The sequence below is a fragment of the Lissotriton vulgaris genome, chromosome 12, assembly GCF_964263255.1.
Source record: "Lissotriton vulgaris chromosome 12, aLisVul1.2, whole genome shotgun sequence".
Taxonomy (NCBI): domain Eukaryota; kingdom Metazoa; phylum Chordata; class Amphibia; order Caudata; family Salamandridae; genus Lissotriton; species Lissotriton vulgaris.
Window position 1 is genome coordinate 317,736,791 of NC_141700.1, and position 19,458 is coordinate 317,756,248.

Sequence of the window (19,458 nt, forward strand, 5' to 3'; positions counted from 1 at the left end):
GTGATTAAATAATATCATGTAAGTCCCCCCCCCTCAGGGGTTCAATGTCTTGCCGCTGCAAGGCGAATGTTCTAGAGGTGGCAAAGCCAAGAATTCATAGGGCGAGTCAGATCAGCTCCCTCTTGTATGCGGACGACGCTGTGTTGATGGCAAGAACAAAGGTCGGCGCGCAAAAGGTATTACATAGATATATAACATACATGGAAGAGAGGGGCCTAAACCTGAATGCAAAAAAGTCCTATGTGATGGCTTCTGGTAAAGGAGGAGCCAGATGTAAACTACTTAAGGCGGCAGGCACCCTACTACAAGCTACAAAAACATTCCCATATCTAGGGGTCACAATCGAGGCAACAGGGGGATGGGGCCCCGAGGTAAAAAACAGAGCGATAGCATTTAAACGCTCAGTTGCGGCGATAAAGCATTTCGCCAGTAAATTGGGCAGAAAACAACCGGGTATAATGCTTAACATATATGTGGCCAAATGTAGAAGCATCGCCCTGTATGGGGCAGGGATATGGGGATATCAGGATGTAACGATGCTCCAGATTATTGAAAATAATTTTTTTCGCTACCTTTTGTCCTTTCCGGCAAGTATGTCAAATTATAATTGCCATGCAGAACTAGGCATGGACTATTTGACAGATCTGATTAAAATCCAGCCAATCTTACTCTGGAGGAGAATTTGGGCAACGCAAGAACTGGCTCTCAATCGAGAAATTATCCTGGATGTTAAAAAATTAGCCAACGCAAAAAGAATCAAATGGCTTGAGTATGTGAGGAAAGCCCTGACGGACATTGACAAGCCAGAATGGTATGATAAACCCGAATCAATTGGGAAAATTCCTAAAAAAGTCTTAAAAAACCTGTGTATGGAACATTTTAACACCTTAAGGCTTGGGAATGAAGTCAGCAAAAGAACTGTTTTCGAACATCAGCCACTGCTGATTACCCTCAAAATGCAACCCTACCTAACTCTGATCACTTTGGGTTTTGAGCGCTTTGTCCTGACCAGATTCAGGTTCAATATATTTCATCGCCTGGTTTCATATCCGGAGAAAAATGACTGGAATAGAACTCTTGCGCCATGCCCATGCGACAACATATCTATCCAGTCTACCTTCCATTTGGTACTATTTTGCAAACGGTATAAAAAAGAACGGGCGAGATGGCTGAAATCTTATCTTAGAGATGGGGCGTGGAGGCAATGTAGGCCAGCTTATTTACATCTCCAACAATTAGGAAACCCCCTATGTATTAGTTCTATGTCGATGTTTTTAAAAAGTGTCGTAAAATCACGGAATCTATCATGAATTTATTAATTATCGATTTGTCACCACACTTGGATTTAATGCTGTTTTTATAACTATTTATTGTGTATATCTATAATGTGTAATTTGTTTACTATGTACTGCTTTTATGATTTTTTTACTTGGTGAAAATCGAATAAAGTACTTGAATTGAATCATAGGGCGAGTCAGAGCCGAGCAAGGGGTCTTGCTTGCCTCTAAGGAACGAGGTATGAGGTGAGCCCAGAAACAAAAAGTAGCATGGGAAGCTTGAAAATGTAACTCACAGAAAAGACGTATGCTGTGCTAAATAAGTGTGCAAATAAGCCACAACCCTGTCGTTTGTATGTACCATGGTCAGCATATTTAAGTGTGTAGGTTTTAGGCTTGCCCACCTATTACTAATGATATCACTAGTCGTGCTGAACAGTTGTTTACTGGGAACAGAGATTGCAGTCTTACAGAGATATCTCAGTGCTAATTGAGAAAGGAGAGGATATCTTGTCAAGTTGACCCACCATCATAAAAAGACACCAGCTGTGTGATCGTCAAGATCTTCAGCAAGGTACTTCTCTACTTCAGATAAAGTTGACTCTTTTGTTTTTTTTCGATTCCTCTTTTCTTTTTTCAGTTTCTTCCCGGATGTCAGATCCTGGCTTTTTTTGGATGGTGGAGTCCCATACTCAAAAAGTTTTGTTCAAGAAGCTATTTCCGTCATCATCTGCTCAATTTCTAGTTCCGGATCCTGAACTTGCATATTGGCTACATGTTTTCTTGAAAACCATATGTTTAAATCTAGGATCCCATATGGTTGCCTTACCAAAATTGGCACGCTTTTCAATGGTATCAAATCAAACATGTACAAGCCCTTTTACTGTTCTACAGAACAATCTAATTACAGATTCATGGCTGTTGTAGGTTCTGTCTTATGGAGGAAGTGCAGCATCAACATTACTAACGTTGCACCATCAATGTCATGTTCATCTTGTATTGTTCCATTATTTAATGCAGAGACAGCTTCATTTCAGTTAAAATTGCCATCACCAAGGGGCATGTAGCATATGATTGGCCAGATAATATTTTCTGTAGCAATTAAAAATGGCTCCAAAATGTTGATCGCTGCAGGAATTGTCCATGCGTAGCTTTTAAATATCCATGCTGTATTGGACAATTCAGCATTAATCACATCTTGCTGAAAAAATATCTTTCCCATCTCATAAAGGCTATTCCACCTTGTAACCTGGCCCAGTTTTAATTTTGCTTTAGGTAGGTTATTTCTGCTCAAAATGTCTTTCAATTAATCAGCAACTGCATAACTATTTCTGAAAGGTTGACTAATAGCACGGCACTTTAAAAAAATCTTGTCCACAGATCTAACATCTCTTACTGCTTTGGTCACAATAAGATACAAACTGTGCCCAATATATCTTATATGATTGTCTGTCAGGCCAAGAAGGTTGATTGCTTCCACAAAATTAGATCCATTATCTGAAGTGAGGGAACATATTTTTTCCTACAGAAATACCATATTCCTGAAGAATTGAAGAAATCTGTTCAACTAAATTCTCAGCTGTGTGTTTCTCCGTGAAAGACCTCACACCCAAACAGAAATTCTTTCTTCGGCCAGTAGGTTGATGAACATGACCAGTTAATGCCAAGTATGAATTATTTGCTCGTGATATCCACATACTAAAAGTTACAGCAAAACGATTTGCCTTTGCTAACTCTAAACATAGTTCACCTTTGACTTGTTTTAGCATTTTTGGTGATATGGCATATGTCAGAGTGTTTCTTGAAGGAATATCATAGATTCAGTTGAGCTTCCTCAGAAATCTCTCAAACCCTGCATTTTCAATGATCGACAAAGGCTGCGAATCCTGCACTATCATTAAAGCAAGTGCGCCATCCAGCTCCTTTTCCTCATTTGGTTTAATTTTTCAGTGTTAATGAAGTCTACCATTAATTTCTGCTTCTGTTGAGTTTCACTCAGTTTTCCTTTTTTCAATTTCAAACATTTTTTATTTTCCTTTTAAGTTTGCAGCATGCTAGTCATCGAATACCTTCTGGGTAAGTACACATGTTTCATTGTGGGTCACTTCAATATGCCTGAGAAGGTTATTAGTGGGGGAGCCTTTCACCTTGATACATGTACTCTTATGTTTGTGGCACAACTTGCAGATAAAGTCAATAACATCTGTGTTAGAGGTACTGCTTGTATATCTTTGAACATATTCATAAATTGGATGATACACTACTTGTCCATTCCTACTGCACTTCGAGTGAGAGCTCAGGTGCCCAATTTCTAGGGCAGTGTCTGAAACCAATCGTTTTTAACCTGCTGAGATTGGATTGCTATGGCTGTGGGAACTCCCCTTCTGCTCCCATGCTTTAGGAACTGCCTGGTCCAGTCTCTCCCTTCACAAGCATCCTGTTCTAAAATCTGTAATGTCACATGGAAAAAAGGAAGCTCTAATGAGATGTGTGCAAATCAAGGCGTTCTTGCCCAAAGCACACAGTCTAACAAAGCACAGCGCCACAGCTTTGAATTTTAGTATGCAATGGCCATTTTGCAGCAAAACAAAGTAGCCCTTTTCCAAAAGTCCATCTGTGCCGTCTGCTGCTAAGACAGGTGCAGACTGAATGCTTGTCCATCATCTAGCCATGTTCATTCAGGAAGTGTCTCTCATGGTGAAAGCACAAAATAAAAAGCACTTTTGATGGAAAGTAGGCAGAGAATGGATAAAAAATATTTATAGTGTCATATCTTCTTTCTCATTGTTTAAAGTCACTTGTGGTGTGGATGCGTTTTATCTTATCCAATAGAAACATCGATTCAGTGAGCTACCCAACTCGAATGTGATGTAAAAGACCTCATTGGGTTCCTCCCATTATCCTTCTTCTCAGGACAAGATATATTTTCTTCTGGAACCATTTATTTGAAGCCTTACTTGTTCGACTGATGATTGTGTGGTTTCTTGCTCAGCATCCATGGGACAGCTTCACAGGTTTCACACTTTTCCTTAGATTTCAGCTCAAATAGTCCAAAAGGTGGGTCAGTGTCTGGGGCTGCCAAATTGGTCTCTGCTAGTTTTCTAGTGTCTATAATAATAAGACTATCCTGCTACAATAAAATAAGGTGTACTGTAAAACACATAACATAATGTGTATACCTAAAGCACATTTTCACCACTTTCATGTATTGGTGCTGAAATAACAGATGTTTATTGTTACCGACTCAGCATTATCATAACTTGCAATACTTCTCCAATGGAGGAGTTGCCACTGCCAATAGAGTTGCAAAGCTAATTCCTCCAGAGCACAGTCCTACTGGGGAAATCGCATAACTGGAGGGACTAACAACACCACTATTTTCTTAAGACAATACATTACAATTCGCCTCCGACTCAGGTGAACAATCTCTTAACTTGCTATTCATGGTGACAGACAATGGTGTTTATGGGGCCAATCAACAGCCTGACTCTAGCTGGCCTGCCAGTCCCCCTTCTTGCCATATAGGGACTGCCTACGAGGGAGCAAAAGATACAACACTAATAGTTGCTGTTTTAGACTCACAAGTGGCCTGGAGCAGTATCTAAGGGGGTATCACACTCTGGGTCAAACTAAGTAGCCTGATGATTCCAGGCGAGGATTACCAGCTCCACAAATACCGAAGCAGGCAATCACAAGCCCAGAAACACCAGACCCAGAACTTGATGTGGCGCTGTGAGGGTTGCACCCAACACATGCCCGCCCAGCACAATGAAGAAAGTTGCAAATTCTTCCCCCAGCTCTAGCTTCGCCTTCTCCCCCACCCAAGCCGCCTGACTCCTGCACCGCACCATGGGCCAAAAGAAAGTCACTGAACCCATTTTCCTCCTGTTCCAAACAGGTGTTAAATGGTTGTAGATTTGTGCTCATTCTTTTGCGTGGAAAATACAGATTTAGAACCTGTATTCCTGGGTGCATGTGTTATTCCCCATTCTAGGGGAAATGACTTGCCCTCAAGGATTAGTCGCAGATACCAGCTGCCATTGAAAATTCCAGCCCCACTGTATTCCTACACCTAAATCCAGGGTACTCATAATAAATGCCCAAGAGTGTTGCTAAAATTAGTGTTGATCCACTGCTGGAATGTATTTCTAAATATTTTTTGCATGGTTCCCTGAATGCCTTTTTACTTACTCGTCGGCTTAAACAATAAGCACGATAGATATAAAACATATTCAGAAACTTAAACACAGGTTTATGCTATGTACAGTGCTGTCGGGGTGATTTGTGGAAGTAAATGGTCTAGGTCCATAGCTAGTCCAATTACATTTATTTTAACTTACAATTCACAATAATATTGCAGTGAATTAATATAATACTTTACAATATTTTGATGTTCATAGCCAAGCCAGCATGTCTAATGTTACTGTTCATCAGTCATAAAGACTAATGTCAATTTACAGGCTTTGTCTTAGTGAAGGTAATGAATACAAGAATGCGTAGTAGTTGAAGTAGAATAGATCTCGGTGAGATGACACAGGAAGTAATGATTTATATAATCATGTTACACAAATGGGCAGGTGTTAACCCCTGCAGGATCACTATGCGATAGGGAAAACACCAACAACTTTGTCAAAGTTTAAATGAAAAAAAATAATACAGTTTGAGTGTGCACAGGAAAGAAAAATGAGAAAGGATAAACAAAAATTATATACGAGATTGGACAATGACTACTGAAGTAATGTGCAGATTGATATTAAGGACAGTGTATAATTTAAGGTGGGTGTCCCGGTACGAGGGTTCATTATAGCAGAGGCAAAGGTCTCGCTTTATCATAAATCGATGTACTTTTTAAATGATTTACCAGTTCTTGTGTATTGGTGAACTGATGAATGTCACAAAGATTTAGTGGATGGATGGGCAGATGGAAGAGGAAGCACATTTGATGGATTGCATCCACTCACTCAATCACCCGTCCATCCATCCATCCACTTATCCATGCAGGGTTCAACCAAAGCACTCATCCATTCATAAGCATATACGGATGTTGTTTATGAACCATTCCTCCTTCCAAGCACTCAGTCATTCACTTTTCTTTGCACTCACTCAGAATTGAGACAGCTTTGCAAGCTTCCCTCACACACGGCATAGGCAGGAGACATGCAAGCTTCTCTCTAACACACACAACAGATACATAGTGCACTATAAAAAATGCAACAGCAACCAGGTTTTTTTCTTAAAGGGCGCAGCACTCATGAGTCAATGATAGTGATAAATTGTGTGATGTACAATATACTTTCATATGGTCACTATTTGAGAGGTGTGACATAAAAGCGTAGGTTAGTAGCAACAGTGCATTTGGTACCTATATAACAGAGAAAGAAAGAAAGAAAGAAAGAAAGAAAGAAAGAAAGAAAGAAAGAAAGAAAGAAAGAAAGAATGAAAGAAAGAAAGAAAGAAAGAAAGAAAGAAAGAATGAAAGAAAGAATGAATGAAAGAAAGAAAGAAAGAAAAAGGCAAAAAGATAGTGCTGGTATTCAGAAAGGAAATGTACAGAACAGACAATTTATAGTGAATGTGGGTGTGACTAATAGAGAGCACCCTTGAGAGGAAGAGTGAAGTAACAGATTGAGATTAGTTCATGCGGATTTAGGTTAAATTGCAGGACGGAGTTCAGATTATTCCATACATTTCTTCCTATATATTTCCTATTGATATATGTGCTTAGAGTGTTATCTCTGCTTCTGGTGAATTAGAAGCAAGCCACCACATATGAACCAAAAGTTGTTTGAAGTTCTTCATTCTAATAGAATGAGCTTCACTCCATATGTATGCGTTTTAAGAGAACAAAGCAAGGGGAAAGGGCCAAGTTGATTGAAGGAAGGTCAGGGACCTATTCAACTTTTACAATGTGTTTAACACATTGCATCACATCAATCCAAAAGTATTTAATGCATGGGCAATCCATTATGTCTAATGTCTCCCTTCTCAGCAGTTATCGATTTCTGAAGTCCCTAGTGTGTAGAGTTTCAAAGGCATTTAGCATGCATTATAAGCTAACCAGAATCTGCCATGAGTGAGTGAGTTAAGGATATATTTTTGATCAAATGAAGCCTGCCATATATTCCCCCAGAGATGTCGTGGAAGGGTGTTGTGGACTACTGATAGAAGGCCTCCCATTTTATTGTAGTTTATTAGTAATTGTCAATATCTTAGGTGTTTGCATTACAAAATTGAATGAAATCAAGAATTGCATTTTCACTACTGAATACAAAGACATTTTCGGGAACAATACACGACGTAGATAACTTGATCACCCAAGAAGGTATAGTGGGCCCTATCCTCAAGAGTGTAAGGTTCCCATTTGAAGATATTACAGTGAGTAATAAGAAGCAGAGCAGCGAGTGTTGGGCATTATAACTGTCCTAAATGCATTAAGCCATGTCAGTGAAAACACATGTGTCCCCAAAAAACAATATTTATAGCAACTGTGCTATTAAACACACATTCATTTCTTCAGCATAAAAATTACATTCCATGTTATTACCACAATACAGCTAAATTGACATCAGAAAATGCACCAAACGCTGCCCGCAGCCACGCATGAACATGGCCCCACAGAGAGAGAGTTGGGAGCATAGCCTGGCTGGAGGCCCGGCCTTGTGGTTTTCCTCTGTTGCTCATAACTGGAGACTGTATACATTGGGGGTTTAGCTACCTGTGAAGAGTTCGGCACATTGCGACCATGCCTCGTGGGGGTTGGCTCTCCATAGTGGAATGGGCACAGGACATCGCTGAATACCAGGCTCCAAGTCCAACCCCCACTGTGCATGGCAGAACTTTATGCACAGTGGGGCTTTGTTAGAAATGGGGGTCTCTAGTTGGCAATGGTTTGCACTGTGTCCAAGTAGAGACCCTTCTTCCTAGTCAGGATAAGGGAGTTACACTCCTAAAATAACCCCTTATCGCCCCATTGGTAGCTTAGCACAAGCAGTCAGGCTTATATTAGAGGCAGTGTGTAAAGCATTTGCACATAACCAACAGTAATATAGTGAAAGCACTACAAAAGGACACCACACCAGTTTAGAAAAATATCCAATATTTTTATATCCTTAAGACAAGACCAAAAACAATGAAATACAGAACTTGGAGATCTTCAATTATCAGAATAAACTTGAAAAACAGTTCTTTGAAGTCAATAGCTCCGTCTGGGGCTATCACGGCGTCATGAACAACAAATCCAAACAGTTCTGGCTGTCCAAACGTCGCGGGCCAGCTACGGTATCGGGAAGACCCACTAAACAGTACCTTAAGAAATGCAGGGCTCGCCGACCTCTCGTTGAACTCCAAAAGCACGGCGTCCGCGGGCATCAGTTCTGGAGGTCGGTGCAGGAGTCTTCAGGCCCTTTAAGTCACACGCATTGCAGATCGTACTCCTCCTTGCAGTTGAATTCGGGAGCGCCAGCATCGGCAGACGTCGGGTGCTGTGGTACAAATTGCAGCAGTGCAGCGTGCTGTGCCCTCAGTTCACAGTACAGGCAGCGGCTCGGTGACGGTCATCCAGTGGCATCGGTGAGACCAGGGCTGTGGTGTGAAGTGATGCGGTGCTCGTCGTGATGTTGGCAGGTCATGGTGCAACCAGTGGCGTCATTGTTGCTGAAGCGCTGTCGTCGGTTGACGAACCGGGGTCGATGGCACAAGCATCGGTAGGCCAAGGCTGCGGTGCGGGATGAGAATGGTGCATCATGTATCTTACGAGCGGTGCCTTCGAACCACAGTGCAAGCAGTGGTGTCGATGTCAGCGTGAGGCAATAGTGTGATGTGAGGAGGTGCGAGCCCACAGGTCACGGTGCAAGCAGAGGCTCGGTGGGGGCGTGAGCAGGCATCGTTGGTGAGACCAGGGTTGCGGTTCCACGTTATGGCAGTGACCTCTGTGATGCCTCCAGGACATGGCGGCAGCAGCGGCATCGTAGACGGCGTTGGGTTGCTTTTTCTTCTGTTGCAGCACAAAACACACAATGCCCAGTGCTGAGGGCAGAAGAACTTGAAGTCTTCGCTGTTCCTGAGACTTCTTGAACAGGGGGCAAGCTCTACCTCAAGCCCTTGGAGAAACTCACAAAAAGAGATTCCAGAAAGTTCAGTCCAGTTCTTCCACTGCTCAAGACAGAAGTAGCCACTGCAGGCCAACACAGCAAAGCACACAGCAAAGTGGTAGTTCCTCCTCACAGCTTCTCCAGCTCTTCTTCTTGTATGTGTATGTATGTATGAAGCTTATATAGCGCATGACTTACCCTGGGGCATCTCCGCGCTTGCTTAGGGAACCCGTCCTGGTATTCCCCTGTGAGATAACCCTGGCAGGGTATCCACAAGGTGAAAGCCAGGCATCCCACCGCGAGGGGCCGATGTGGAGATTAAGCAAGCTATTGCCCAGAGTCGCAGAGTGTGAACCCGTGAGTCGAGAAGGCACCGGAGCGAGAATTATCGAGTCCGTGGAATTATTGAGCCCAAGACCCGCCGAGGCGGGGAATTGAACCCTGGACCAGGGCCGAACTCAAGCTCCAGGTCTGCCGCCTCTAACCCCTGAGCCACACTTCTTCCACTCTTCTTGGCAGTCTTCTTAGTCCAAAAAAGTTCTAAAGTTCTGGGCCCAATATTTATACCACCAAATCCTTTGTACTCTAAATTTAGAGAGTGTCTGTACCCAGCCCAAACCAGTTCTGTCCTCACTGGTGCAGGTTCCTGGCAGGGGGTGGAGACAGCATTGTCGAAGGCAGACCATGTCCATTCAGGTGCAAGGAAATCTCCTCCCTACTCTAAATGTAACCCAGGTCTATTCAGCCCAGCCCTGACCCATCAGACATCTGGAGTCGCTGCCCCTCTCCAGCCCCTTTCATCCAAAAGCTAGACATGCAATACAAAAACCTAGGAGAGGCAAACTGGATGGTTAGGCAGGAAAATACCGGCTTCTAAAAGTGGCATTTCAAACACAGAATATAAAAATCACCTTCCCTAAAAGATGCATTTTAACATTCTGAGTTCAGGCAGACTAAACTTTATTTTACTACTTTGTTCCCAGGGTCAGTTATGTTTCTAAGATGTTATAAACATACTCACCATTCCCTCCTATGGGAACAGGTAGCCTTGCAATTGTGAAAAACGAAATACACTGTAATTCGCCACCAGGACATGTCACACACAGCATTGTCCTACCTCTAACATACACAACACCCTGCCCACAGGGGTACCTTGGGCCTACCTTAGGGGTGACTGACATGTAGAAAAAGTGAAGGTTGGGGCCTGGCAAGTGGGTGCACTTGCCAGGTTGACATGGTAGTAACAAACTGCGCACAGACCCTGCGGTGGCAGGGCTGAGTTAACTTTTCAGGGCTACTTTTGTGGGTAGTGTAGGAAGGTAAGATCTGACTGCATGGTTACCCCCACTTTTTGCCTGGTGTTTTGCTGGTTTTTGACTAGTCTGACTGGGATCCTGCTAATCAGGACCCCAGTCTATCTGATTTCTCCTTAAATTTTTATTTCTTGTACTTTGATACACTCCAGATTGGATACTGGGTACCCTTATAAGTCCCTATTATATGGTCCCCATGTGCCCAGGGCATAGGTACCTCAGTTGCCTCCCATAGGCTGAAGCATGTATTATGCCACCCATGAGAGGCCATGCAAAATTTAACCACAAGTCTGCCATTGCAGACTGTGTAAGCTGGTGCGTGCACCACTTACTTTAGATATAGGTTCACTATATCTAGATGTCACTACACTTAAAACTTATAAGTCACCCCTTTAGCAAGCCTTAACAATCCTGAAGGCAAGGTGCTAGATTTTATGTGGAGGGTGCCCCTGCATGAGCATGGCCCCTCTGCAGCCTTTGGAGACTATTCTCCTGGGTTGTCTGTGACACAGCCAGGCATATAGGTAAAGATGTATTATACCCTAGCAGTAAATGCTATCTCGAAAACGGCTGTAACAAAACATGTTGTGTTTGGTATCAAACACCTTGGAATCATACCTCCACAACGGTAACTGGTGTGGGAGGTATGATTCCAACCTTCAGAAGCGAGCTTCGTGGGGTCACTGGTCTTTCCGGTGCCAGCCTTCTCGACCCGGGCAACACAAAATGGTTGCTGCCAACCAAAAACACTTTTCTGTCTTCCTGCTGCTGAGCCAAGCTCGAGCAGGGGAAGGCAGAACAATAGGCATACTGTGACAGCTAGGTGTGACCACCTCCCAGACAGGATTCAGTGTATTGGGGCTGGGTGGGTGCACTTGCAAAGTGCCTTAAAGTCTGCTTCTGGGGCACACTTGGTGTCCTTGTGCATAGTCCAGCTCAAACCAGTTTTGGGAGCCATTGGCTCCTGCTCTGGAGCAAAACTGGACAAAGGACATGGGAGTAACCTCCCCTCTGTCCTGACCCTCCCCTAGGAGGGTCCCCTGAATCTGTCCAACCCTGTTCAGTGGGTACATAAGGGCTTACCTGGCTGTAGGACCTTAGATTCGATGTGGACAAGATTCTGCACCATGAAACCACTGAAATTCGATCGTCTGGACACTCTGGACTTTGCTGGATTTCAAATGGGCCAAACTTTGTCTCCCTCTCCGTCCAAAGCATTGTCTGTGCCCTTGCACCATACATGGTATAGAAGAGAAGGGTTAACCCAATAAAGTCGCTGGGACCTGGGTAAGTATCGTTAAGACTGAGGGGGTCCCAGTGAAAGAAAATACCATATTATTTAAAAGTCATTTGAGTAAATCTAGTCAACAAAAAATACCTCTATAATGTTTAATTCACATTATAGGAAAAAGGCAGTAATAAGCATTTACAAAGCATACAAAATTGTAATGGTATAGGTGCCCCTGGGGGTGGAAGGGACGTGATGTAGTGAGGGTAAAGTGGGGGGGATTTGTGACAGTAAAAACACGATATTGATCGAACAGTAGTACGAGTTCAATGTCCAATAATCAATGAAACAGGTGATTAATCAACACAAAAATTCAAGCATCACATGCCCCAATGTCCATATTTACAAACATAGTGGGTTGGAGGGGGCTGTGTTAAAGATAAGGACGTGTGTCGACGTTTCGACCCTATGAAAGCAGGAATAGTTGAACAAATCCCCCCCACTTTACCCTCACTACATCACGTCCCTTCCACCCCCAGGGGCACCTATACCATTACAATTTTGTATGCTTTGTAAATGCTTATTACTGCCTTTTTCCTATAATGTGAATTAAACATTATAGAGGTATTTTTTGTCAACTTGCACCATACAGGCTCTCTGCAGGACCTGTGGAGCATTAAGGACATCTGAGGAATCTCCCTTGGGGTTAAGGAGTCACTCCCCTGCATTCGCAGGCACTGTAATGCAACTGACCGGTCTGCTGATCCTGAGCTCCTGCAGACTCCAGCATCACAGGAGGTAGGTTCCGAAATTCGGTGAGGTTGAGCTGCCCTCTCACCAAGTTTGAGGCCAGCATCCCTTGTGCGGACCGCATAACCTGAACCCTGTGCACCACATACTTTTGCAGGTGCATATGCTTGTTGGCAATTACCGAGCTTTTGCATTGGAATCCTTGTAGTCCTGACCCTGCAAATTATTTCCACCAAAAAACTCCAGCCTCCTTACACCGAGTGCTCCGTGGGCTGGTACATTGTGATTGTGCTCGAGGTCTCCTCGCAACTCCTGGTCATTCGACCTGTGGGTCTTCCAGAGGGTGATCTTGAGTTCTGTTGGGCTTCCCTGGTTTATCCAAATGTGCCCTGACTCCCCATTGCTTGGTGAGTCCCCTGGATCTTGCTGGTCCACACCCTAAGCTGCTTGACCTTCCTACATGGGTTGCAGTTGCCAAGGCTTGTTGGTGTTCCAGGCGAACACAGACCCCTCAGCACTTGACATCCTTCATGGGACAGCTCCCATCTGGCTCCTGGTCATCGCCAACATCTCTGATCCTCGAGCTGCAGAGCCAAGTATCCCTTCTTTGCACCTGAAGCTCCCGACATCGGTGGGCATTCTTCCACTGAGCCACTGGTTACCCTGAAGTGACCCAGACTCTGTCCCCTCTGCTTTCAGGTTCCATCCATCACAAATCCTCCCTTGGATTCAAAGGGACACTTTTCTCCTTCCCGGCAGCAGTTCTTCTTTGCATTCATCTATTGAAAAAAATGGTGGATTCCGACACCACTCCAGACCTATGCACCCGGCTCACCTGGGATAGGTAACTCAGGTATACTCCGGTATCTACAGGTGGGGTGGCTCTCCAACCTCCTAAGTTCCAAAGGGTTTCCTCAAAGTCCACTGAAAGGTCCTTAAACTTTAAAACTGTAACAGCGACTTCCCCATAGAATTGTATGAAGCCTGCAGTCGTGTTAACGCACTGCACCCTTCCTCCGTGGGGTCCCTCTTTACTCACCTTTGGTGGTTACTTGGGGTCCCAGCGTTTCTATGTGTTCTAGACACTGTCTTGACTCCAGTCGTGGTTCGTATGCCACTATTTTAGTATATGGTTTGGTCTACCCCTGGAGCCCACTGTGTATTGTTTTACTTACAACTGTTTCTTTGCTAAAGTATTGTGTGCTTGTGTTGTACCATTGTGTAGTGGATACTAGAGAGTTTTATATAAAGAAATACCTATTTTTGTAACTACTATGTGGTTCTCCTTTCATTTAGTTAATACTAAAGGTGATATTCTGGTAAAACAAGATGTTTTACTTTCCTTCAAGATGTAGCCTGAAGGCTGCTCTCCACAGCTACCACTAGGATAGCTTTCTAAAGGTTATCTTTTACATCATCCATCAGAAGGGTCGTTTTGTCTGGTGCAAGGTGTCCACTTTAATTAGTGGACTGCATATACCAGGCCAACTTCTCACAGGTGGCACAACCAGTGCAGCAAACCCAGTAGTAGCATTTGATTTACCAGCCCTGGCACTCTCAGTGCACTTTACTAGGGCCTCACCAGTAAATCAGATATGCCAATCCATGGAAACACCAATCCATAACATAATTTACAACAGGAGCACTTGCACTTTATCACTGAATAGCATTGAGAAAGTGCGCAGAGACATTAAACCAGCAAAAACAAAGTCAAAACCGGAGGTCAGAAAACAAAAATGACAGGGGAAACACGCCAAAAGATGGCAAGTCTAACACATGTCCCCTCCAGCTGAAAGTAAGGAGAATAACCCAACTTCCTGGGAGTTCTCCTCACTAAGGGAGAAGAACCTGGACAGACCATCTGCGTTGGCGTGTTCTGTGCCAGGGCAGTGTTCCACCATAAAGTCCATTCCCTGTAGGGAGATGGACCACCTCAAGAATTTTGGATTCTCACCCCTCATTTGCATTAACCATCTGAGGGGCCTGTGGTCTGTCTGAACTCGGAAGTGAGTCCCAATCAGGTATGGCCTCAGCTTCTTCAGCGCCCAGACCACAGCAAAAGCTTCGATTTATGTTCCCTGGGGAGTAGTCTCCTGCTAAATAAGACTACAGGCTGGTCTAGGCCTTATTTGTTCAGTTGTGAGAGCACCGCCCCCCCCCACACCATGCTCTGAAGCGTCAGTCTGCATGACAAATTCCTTGGAGAAGTCGGGTGCGTTGAGCATGGGCGCCGTGCAAATGGCTACCTTCAGGGCATCAGAAGCTTTCTGGCAGGACTCAGTCCAGATCACCTTCTCTGTTAAGGGGGCAACAATGGTGCCATAGCCCTTAACAAATCTCCTGTAGTATCCGGTGAGACCAAAAAGGTCTCATCATCTGCGTTGGCGTGTTCTGTGCCAGGGAAATGTTTCAACCGTAAAGTCCATTCCCTGTAGGGAGATGAACCACCTCAAATATTTTGGATTCTCACCCCTCATTTGCATCCCCCTTCTGAGGGACCTGTGGTCTGTCTGAAATCGGAAGTGAGTCCCAATCAGGTATGGCCTCAGCTTCTTTAGCACCCAGACTACAGCAAAAGCTTCCATTTCTGTTCCCTGGGAAGTAGTCTCCTGCTAAGGAAGACTACAGGCTGGTCTAGGCCTTATTCGTTTGGTTGTGAGAGCACCGCCCTCACACCATGCTCTGAAGAGTCAGTTTGCACGACAAATTCCCTGGAGAAGTCGGGTGCATTGAGCATGGGCGCCGTACACATGGCTACCTTCAAGGCATCAGAAGGGCATCAGAAGAGCTTCAGAAGATTCCTGGCAGGGCTCAGACCAGATCACCTTCTTGAGATGCATCCTGGAAGTCATCTCTGTTAAGGGGGCACCAATGGTGCCATAGCCCTTACCAAACCCCCTGTAGTAACCGGCGAGACCAAAAAAGGCTGTCACGTCTATCTGGGTCTTGGGGGCTCTTGGTGTCAATCTTGGCTTGTACCTGGTGCCCCAAGTACCAAGTACACCACAGAGCCCTGCCCAATCTGGCACTTACTGGCATTGATCGTGAGGCCCGCCTTCTGCAGAGCCCTCAACACTTCCCCAAGGTGCTGCAAGTGTTCTTCCCAGCTGGAACTGAACACTGCAATGTCATCCAGGTATGACGCACTGAAATCCTCCAGGCCAGCCAACACCTGGTTGACCAACCTCTGAAAGGTGGCAGGGGCATTCTTCAACCCAAAGGGCATCATCCGGAATTGGCAATGTCCTTCTGGGTTTGACAACTGTGACCTCTCCTTGGCCCATCGGTTAAGGCAATCTGCCAGTACCCAAATGTCAAATCAAATGTGCTGAGGAACTTGGCAGCTCCCAACCGATCAATGAGCTCATCAGCTCTGGGGATGGGGTATGCATCAGTCCTGGTGACGGCATTGAGCCCACGGTAGTCCACACAAAACCGCAGTCGTGGAGTGGCACTTGGTGCAGCAGCCTTTGGGACCAAGATCACTGGGTTGGCCCAAGGACTGCTGGAGGGGTCTATCACCCCTAACACCAACATCTTAGAGACCTCCTCCTTGATGCTGATCCTGACCCTGTCAGTCAACCTGTAAATCTTGTGCTTTACAGGAGGGCTGTCACCAGTGTCCACAACATGGGTTCACCAGTGAGTAACACCCGGGGTCAGAGAGAACAGTAGAGCGAACTGTCTCAACAACTGACGACAGTCCCCCTGCTGCTCTGGGGTTAGTGTAGGGGAGAGAATCACACCATCCACTGAATCATCGTGCTCCTTGGTAGACAGGAGGTCAGGGACAGGCTCACTCTCCTCTTCCACCCCATCATCTGCCGCCAAGAGCATGCTCACTCCAGACCTCTCAAAGTGGGGCTTGAGGCGGTACACATGGAGAACCCTCAAATGGTTCCTGGGAGTCTGCAAATTTACCAGGCATTCTGGTCATACCACTTTTTCATTTCTTCCTGGCTTGCTTCCAGGTTCGCCTGAGTGAGTTTCCTGAAGGGGGCAGTTTGGTTCCTAAAGGCCAGCATGTAACTAAACACATCTTGCACTGGGACAGGAACAGACTAATTTGCATACAGCCAGGTTCTGAAACTGGGATGGTGCAGTGAGCTAAAAAACGGTGTTGGATCTAGCCCTGATCTCTTGACTGGGTGAGAGCTTTCTGCTTAATTCAGAGACTCTGTCCCTCACCACCCCTTGTTGTAAATATTTTTGTCCACCCTAAGCGTGGAAGGGTATTCTCAGATGTGAGACCCTTGCTCATTGCACCATCAGGATTCAAGCAAACCGGGCCGAAGACGGCTGTAATGCCAGAAACCGGTCCCCGGGAGCTTGTTTCCTTCCCAGTGTAAGAATTGGCTTTTGTAGTTTGGTTTGCCCTGTTCCCATCATGCACTGGGACAGGAACAGACTAATTTGCATACAGCCAGGTTCTGAAACTGGGATGGTGCAGTGAGCTAAAAAACGGTGTTGGATCTAGCCCTGATCTCTTGACTGGGTGAGAGCTTTCTGCTTAATTCAGAGACTCTGTCCCTCACCACCCCTTGTTGTAAATATTTTTGTCCACCCTAAGCGTGGAAGGGTATTCTCAGATGTGAGACCCTTGCTCATTGCACCATCAGGATTCAAGCAAACCGGGCCGAAGACGGCTGTAATGCCAGAAACCGGTCCCCGGGAGCTTGTTTCCTTCCCAGTGTAAGAATTGGCTTTTGTAGTTTGGTTTGCCCTGTTCCCATCATGCACTGGGACAGGAACAGACTAATTTGCATACAGCCAGGTTCTGAAACTGGGATGGTGCAGTGAGCTAAAAAACGGTGTTGGATCTAGCCCTGATCTCTTGACTGGGTGAGAGCTTTCTGCTTAATTCAGAGACTCTGTCCCTCACCACCCCTTGTTGTAAATATTTTTGTCCACCCTAAGCGTGGAAGGGTATTCTCAGATGTGAGACCCTTGCTCATTGCACCATCAGGATTCAAGCAAACCGGGCCGAAGACGGCTGTAATGCCAGAAACCGGTCCCCGGGAGCTTGTTTCCTTCCCAGTGTAAGAATTGGCTTTTGTAGTTTGGTTTGCCCTGTTCCCATCATGCACTGGGACAGGAACAGACTAATTTGCATACAGCCAGGTTCTGAAACTGGGATGGTGCAGTGAACTAAAAAACGGTGTTGGATCTAGCCCTGATCTCTTGACTGGGTGAGAGCTTTCTGCTTAATTCAGAGACTCTGTCCCTCACCACCCCTTGTTGTAAATATTTTTGTCCACCCTAAGCGTGGAAGGGTATTCTCAGATGTGAGACCCTTGCTCATTGCACCATCAGGATTCAAGCAAACCGGGCCGAAGACGGCTGTAATGCCAGAAACCGGTCCCCGGGAGCTTGTTTCCTTCCCAGTGTAAGAATTGGCTTTTGTAGTTTGGTTTGCCCTGTTCCCATCATGCACTGGGACAGGAACAGACTAATTTGCATACAGCCAGGTTCTGAAACTGGGATGGTGCAGTGAGCTAAAAAACGGTGTTGGATCTAGCCCTGATCTCTTGACTGGGTGAGAGCTTTCTGCTTAATTCAGAGACTCTGTCCCTCACCACCCCTTGTTGTAAATATTTTTGTCCACCCTAAGCGTGGAAGGGTATTCTCAGATGTGAGACCCTTGCTCATTGCACCATCAGGATTCAAGCAAACCGGGCCGAAGACGGCTGTAATGCCAGAAACCGGTCCCCGGGAGCTTGTTTCCTTCCCAGTGTAAGAATTGGCTTTTGTAGTTTGGTTTGCCCTGTTCCCATCATGCACTGGGACAGGAACAGACTAATTTGCATACAGCCAGGTTCTGAAACTGGGATGGTGCAGTGAGCTAAAAAACGGTGTTGGATCTAGCCCTGATCTCTTGACTGGGTGAGAGCTTTCTGCTTAATTCAGAGACTCTGTCCCTCACCACCCCTTGTTGTAAATATTTTTGTCCACCCTAAGCGTGGAAGGGTATTCTCAGATGTGAGACCCTTGCTCATTGCACCATCAGGATTCAAGCAAACCGGGCCGAAGACGGCTGTAATGCCAGAAACCGGTCCCCGGGAGCTTGTTTCCTTCCCAGTGTAAGAATTGGCTTTTGTAGTTTGGTTTGCCCTGTTCCCATCATGCACTGGGACAGGAACAGACTAATTTGCATACAGCCAGGTTCTGAAACTGGGATGGTGCAGTGAGCTAAAAAACGGTGTTGGATCTAGCCCTGATCTCTTGACTGGGTGAGAGCTTTCTGCTTAATTCAGAGACTCTGTCCCTCACCACCCCTTGTTGTAAATATTTTTGTCCACCCTAAGCGTGGAAGGGTATTCTCAGATGTGAGACCCTTGCTCATTGCACCATCAGGATTCAAGCAAACCGGGCCGAAGACGGCTGTAATGCCAGAAACCGGTCCCCGGGAGCTTGTTTCCTTCCCAGTGTAAGAATTGGCTTTTGTAGTTTGGTTTGCCCTGTTCCCATCATGCACTGGGACAGGAACAGACTAATTTGCATACAGCCAGGTTCTGAAACTGGGATGGTGCAGTGAGCTAAAAAACGGTGTTGGATCTAGCCCTGATCTCTTGACTGGGTGAGAGCTTTCTGCTTAATTCAAAGACTCTGTCCCTCACCACCCCTTGTTGTAAATATTTTTGTCCACCCTAAGCGTGGAAGGGTATTCTCAGATGTGAGACCCTTGCTCATTGCACCATCAGGATTCAAGCAAACCGGGCCGAAGACGGCTGTAATGCCAGAAACCGGTCCCCGGGAGCTTGTTTCCTTCCCAGTGTAAGAATTGGCTTTTGTAGTTTGGT

General features: G+C 45.3%; 1 protein-coding gene and 1 pseudogene across 1 annotated transcript in view; both read right to left on the reverse strand.

Annotated features, from left to right (window-relative positions):
* Window positions 1-19,458, reverse strand: part of VAT1L (vesicle amine transport 1 like) — a 1,074,333-nt gene that overhangs the window by 239,896 nt on the left and 814,979 nt on the right. The window lies entirely within an intron of this gene.
* Window positions 2,138-19,458, reverse strand: part of LOC147674024 (zinc finger BED domain-containing protein 4-like) — a 57,447-nt pseudogene continuing 40,126 nt past the window's right edge.